Genomic DNA, 6,075 nt, shown 5'->3' on the forward strand with positions numbered 1-6,075 from the left:
AATCACGTGGTTTTTAATTTTTTTCTTTGAAATAAATCACGTGGGAGGATTTTATAAAGCGTGCATGGGTTTTTTATATTTTAGTTTTATTTCTTTTTTCGAAACCCCACGGGGGGGGGGGGTTATCGAAACGACGTGGGGAGGTTTTTGTTTTTTTTGGAAGCCACATCAGAGGATTTTATTTCAGAAAGCACCTGCGGAGAAGGGGGGGGTATGTAAAGCCCCCGCGGGGAGTTTGAGAAAGCATTCACAGGTGCTGGATACTGATTTCTGGGATCGTAGACACACGTACACACACCACCATGATGGAATCAACATGTTTTCTAGGCTTAAGATTTTTCGAGCAAAGCTGTGAATCCTCCAAGCTTTCGGCCTTAAATACAACAGTGGTTTTGTCATGACGTCATATTTACGTCATACCTGCTACAATGATATTTTTCCACAGCTGACCAAACTAGTTCAGTCCAAAAATGCCCTATATTTAGGACATAGCCTGTTATTGGCCTTAACTGCAATCCCAGAGGTGTCCGACTCAACCCGCAAAAGTTTTTTGAGCATCCTTGGGTGAGACAACTCAAACCTATTTGAACCGAGCCACCAATCGGTTATGACATCATTCTGATGATAGTGGCAAGTGCAAGACCCGTGGATCGTCGGACCTGTGACGTGGCACGCATACACCATGCCTTTCGAACCCCCCCTCCCTCCACCTCTCTCCTCTCCATATAAACACTGTGGAACTGCGGATGGAATATCTTCAAGTTCCTCCTCTTCGACCCACACAGGAACAACTGATCCTATTCAAACCTGTTTGAGTGCACATTTACAGGTGAGTTTGATATCCATCTCTCGTTTTGTCCTACCCACGAGTTTGTAAAGGACTCGCAGCAAAGTTGTTATTTTTCAGACAAAGTTGGTTGTTTCTGTCATCAACCTCTTTTGATGTGTGCCTCACCATCGCTCTCACTCTCACTCTTCCCTTTGTTTTCCTCACAGACGCCATGAAGTACCTGTTGATCTGCCTGGTGTTTCTCACACTCGCCGTTTGGGGTATGTACACACGGACTTCGATCTACAATATTAGATGTCTCTCTCCCTCGGCCTGTTGTCCGTCATGTTTCATTGTAATATTCTCTGTTCACGTTTGTTTGTCTCCAGCAACCGAGGCTCGGTCGATGCGACTCTGGGCCGCAGATGAGGGGAAGGAGGACATGACGACGAAATTCCAGGAACTTTTCACACAGTTGTGGGAGAGTGCCACGTAAGGATCACCACGAGCTTTTCACGCACTCACTCTGTTTCTCTGTTCAATGGTGCTCACACTCGCTTTCAGCCACACACACATACTCTCGCCGTCTGCACACTCCAACAGAAAACCTTCCAAGATGTTTACTCGATGTTCAAGGGAAAAACGATCATTGCGGTGTTTTACAGGCAGGGTGATTCATCAATGTGTGTGCTATCCCTCGGGTGGACCTCAAACTGGGTGTCCCGTCTGCTGGTATTAGTTGATGGACCTTAAAGATCCCATGATGTCCTTCACAAAGAGTAGGCGAGCTATTGCCAGCACCCTGGCTAAATTACCTTCATTCGAATACCAGGCCTGGCCATTCGAATGGCCAGCCGGTTAGTGAAAGACTGATTCCAAAAGCCTTCACTGGTCAAAAAGACTCCACAAGCATATGTGGGAAATTGACATCATGAAAGTGGTACTGCAGTTTTTTTCGTGTACTTTCGCGAAGAGTAGGCGAGTTATCGTCAGCATCATGAACAAATCACCTTCATTCAAACGTCAGGTCTGGCCAACTGGTTCGTGAAATACTTTGTCCAAAAGCCTGCACCTGTCGATGCCACAAGAAAATATCGGAAAACGACGTCATTCAAGTAAAGTAGTACTGCAGTATTAATGGCAGTTGTAGTCATCGTAGTCGTCATAGTAGTGGTGTTGGGAAATCCTCCAACGAGCAGGTGCACTCCAGACGAAGGTACTGCACAGTGCACACGTTGTCCTCACCTTTTTATGGGGTCAAAGCAACGATCGTGAAAGGGATTGATCTTGTTCCATTATTCACACTCTCAGTATGAAACACTCTTTCAAACCTAACACATCTCCCCCCTCCTCCCCCCCATCTCTCCAATCTCTCCCCATCTTCCCCCTCGGGTCCCCATCTCCCTCTCAAACAGAGCTGCACTTGAGAAGAGCAGAGAAGCCCTTGAAGCTGCGACAAAAGTACTCAACGAAAAGGTGAATAAACTCTTGGAATGAGTTCTTCCCATGAACCTCTTCAACTTCCAATATTCCCCGTCGACCTGAACTCCCCCTTGGTTCCTGAGTGGTGCACACGTTCCCATGTACAACTTTCCAAGTGTTCAACAATGACACGAGCACTCACCACGCACTCTCTTTGTTCAACTTGATTAAACCATCCGATTGATTTGTTCAGTGTGTGTGTGTTCTTCTTTCTTTGAAAAATAAAGTTGTTTTCATTTACTCTTCAATATGTTTCTCCTTTGGTTCTTGGTCTATGATACACGTGGACCCGGATCTTGCTCTCTGCCTGACTCGGGAGGACGTCTCCGATCCACGACGAGATCATTTGGGGTTTCCTTGTGGGAATGACGTCATTCTGGGGTTTCCAGGACAGGCAGAGCACGCGGTGTAGGAGGGGAGCATCGAATGGATTCACAGGAACCAACTTGGAAGGATTCATCGAGCTGGTGTTGACGTGTGCAGACATCGACAGGATTTATTACCCCACGTGGGCGAGGCCAAAACTGGGGTGAAACAACCGTGTCCTGATTCTTGAATAAGAACGCTCCAGGTAGTTCAACCAACATTTGCAGAGTTTGAAATCACTTTTTATTGATTTAAAACTCTATGGCATCGGTAAAAACCGTGCCTTTTCCACATACATGCACTCCTCCCGCCAAGCTGGGTAACAGCACTCTCGCCACTTGTAGCGGAGATGACGTAAAACATGGGTGGAGCATAAATATGCATTCACGGGGGTTCTTTACGGGAAACTACGAACAGGGGACAGGGAGGGGTATGGAAACCAAACACGGGCATTTTTAGAGACCACACACGTGGGTTTTAAGATATCGCTCACGGGGGAGTTTTTAGAACCCATGCACTGGGAATTTTAGAAAACAGTCACGGGAGTTTTTCAAAACCACGCATGGGATTTTTTTTAGAAACCACTCACAGGAATTTTTGAAACACATGGAGTGGGGGGGGGGTTGAAACTGTGCATGATGGTGTTTTCTTTGTGACTGCTCATTGGGGTTTTTTTTAGAAACCACTCATGGGGAGGGGGTGGCGGGGGGTGTTTAGAAACCACTCATGGGGGTTCTTCGAAACCATCCATGGGCATGTTTGGAAACGATGCACTCTAACTATACACATTTTGCACATTTTTGGAAACTAAAAAAAAAAATGGTTTACAAACCATTCACAGGAGTTCTTTAGAAACTACAAACGGGGGCGGGGAGGGGTACAGAAACCAAACACGTGCATTTTTAGGGACCACACATATGGGTTTTAAGATATCGCTCACGAGGGAGTTTTTTAGAAACCATTCACAGGAGTTTTTCAAAACCACGCATGGGATTTTTTTTTTAGAAACCACTCCTGGGGGAGTTTTTAGAAACCAATTGTGGAGATTATTTTTAAAACCAAATACGGGGATTTCTTACAAAACACACATTGGGGTTTTGAGATATCACTCACAGGGAACTTTTTAGAGACCAAACATGGGGTTTTTAAAAACCACTCGCGGATAGTTTCTGAAAACCAATCTCGGGAAATTTTAAAAACTGCCCATAGGGGGGTTTGAGAAACCTCTCACAGGGTGTTTTTATTTTTAACCATTCATGGGGGGGTTTTATAAACCACTGACGTGAGTGGGAGGACAGTTAGAAACCATTCACAGGAGTTTTTAGAGACCGTGCATGGGGATATTTTTAAAAAGCACACATGGGAGTTTGGGAAACTAGCATGGGAGTTTTTAGAAAACACACTCGAGGGTTTTTTCAAAACCCCGCACAGGGGTTTTAAGAAACCATTTATGGGTTTTTTTTTTAAAAAAAACCATGCATGGGGAATATTTAGAAACCAAACAGGTGTTTTTAGAAACCACGCATAGGAATTTTTAGAATCTAAGCATGTGGGTTATTAGAAAGCACAGACAGGGGTTATTAGAAAGCATGCAAGTTTTTTTTTTTTTAAACCATGCATGGGTTGTTTTCTTTCGAAACCCCACGCAAGAGTTTTAAGAAACAATTTACGTGGGTTTTTGAAACCATGCATGGGGGATTTTTTTTGAAACCAAACACAGTTGTTTTTAGAAACCACGCATGGTTTTAGAAAGCCTAGAAGTTTTAGAAAGCAGCAACGGAGTTTTTAGCGTCCAAGCATGGGGGTTTTTAGAAAGCACCCATGAGGGTTATTACAAAGCACACACAGCGGTTATTAGAAACCAAGCGAGGGGGGTTGGGTTCTTAGAAGGTATGCACAGGGGGTTATTAGAAACCAAGGAAGGGGATTTTTAAGAAACCACGCATGGGGGAGTTTATCGAAACCATGTACAGGGTTTTTTTGGAAACTGCTCAAGGGGGTCATTGGAAACCATGCATAGGGGAGTTTATGGAAACCAAGGAAGGGGGGTTAGCAACCACGCATGGGGGGGGGGTTCATAGAAACCATGCACAGAGTTTTTTAAAAACTGCTCATGGATGTTATGTTATCGGAACCCATACAAGTGGGTTTTTAAAAATTGTTCATGGGGGGGGGGGGGTTTAAAAAATATATAAACAAAGCACGGGGGTTATTAGAAACCATACACAGGGGGTTATTACAAACCATGCACAGGGTTTTTAGGAACTATTTACGGGGGTATTTGAAACCATGCACGGGGGTTTTCAAAACGTTATAATCCATGCAAGAGTGTTTTTCAAAAGCAAGTACCTGTATACACCTGTTCAATGCTCTTTCACTTGACACCATTCATTATATTCATTTGGTTACTTTTACTAAAAGGATTCTGTTTTGAGTGCTCACTTCAGGGATCTTGGAAACACACACACACACACACACACACACACACACACACACACACACACACACACACACACACACACACACACACACAACGCTATAATTGAATCAAGATGTTTTACAGGTTTAATTAAGATTTTTGAAACAAATCTATGAATCCTCCAAACTTTCGGCCTGAAATACGACGGTGGCTTCGTCATGACGTCATAGTTACATGATATAATGATGTGTTTTTTCACACTGACCAAATTAGTTCAGTCCAAAAACGCCATATATTTGAGGCGTGGCCTGTTATTTTTGTTGTTATTTTGTATACATTGTCGAGGCTCGTATGAGAGCTGCTAACACACAACGCACAGAAAGGGGGGAGGGGCACGAGACAAGAGGAGCGGGAGTGGGAAGGAGAAAACAGTGGGGAACAGAGACATTCGGAGATCTGTGGAAGGGAGAGGGATGGGGCAGGGAACACGGGGTATTCAAGATGTACATTACAGGGACTTTCAGGAAGGAAAGCAGGGAATTTGAAGGAGGTGAGTGTGGGATGGATTCACGGGGGTAGAAAAGATCGTGGTTTTGGATGGGGGATGATAAGAGGTGGTGGTGAACAGCTGTTTTGAAGGCCTGGAGGGAAGAATGGGATTGAACAGAGTGTGGGAGTTTATTCCAAAGGCGGGAAAAAAGAGGAATGAAAGAGTGGTGAGCAGTGATTCGTGATTTTGGTAGTTTTACCAGAAGGGGGTTGCTGACGGACCTTGAGCGCTCTGCGGAAATGTGGTGGGGACAAATCGCAGACAGAGAAGGGGGGCGAGGCTGGAGAGGAGATGGTAGAAGACAGAAAGACCAGCGACCTGCCTGCGGTGATTGAGTGAGAGGCCCAAAGACTCAGCCTCATTGCGGGAGATGCCGATGATGTGAAATGCCTTGGTTTCCACAGTGTGAAGCCGAGAAAGGTGGGAGGCAGGAGCACCAGCCCAGAGGGGAGAGCAGTACTCCATCAGGATGCGGACAAAAGCTTTGTA

At 45.0% G+C, this 6,075-nt stretch overlaps 1 long non-coding RNA gene across 1 annotated transcript; it reads left to right on the forward strand.

The window, feature by feature from the left end:
- Positions 1-674: 674 nt before the first annotated feature.
- LOC147010404 (uncharacterized) lies at positions 675-2,499 on the forward strand. Its single transcript, XR_015052571.1, has 4 exons — positions 675-829; positions 997-1,050; positions 1,159-1,261; positions 2,185-2,499. It is a non-coding gene; the product is annotated as an uncharacterized LOC147010404 (long non-coding RNA).
- The last annotated feature ends 3,576 nt before the right edge of the window (positions 2,500-6,075 follow it).

This window comes from Eptatretus burgeri, chromosome 16 (assembly GCF_056783735.1).
Source record: "Eptatretus burgeri isolate ZD-2024b chromosome 16, Ebu_testis_v1, whole genome shotgun sequence".
Classification (NCBI taxonomy): domain Eukaryota; kingdom Metazoa; phylum Chordata; class Myxini; order Myxiniformes; family Myxinidae; genus Eptatretus; species Eptatretus burgeri.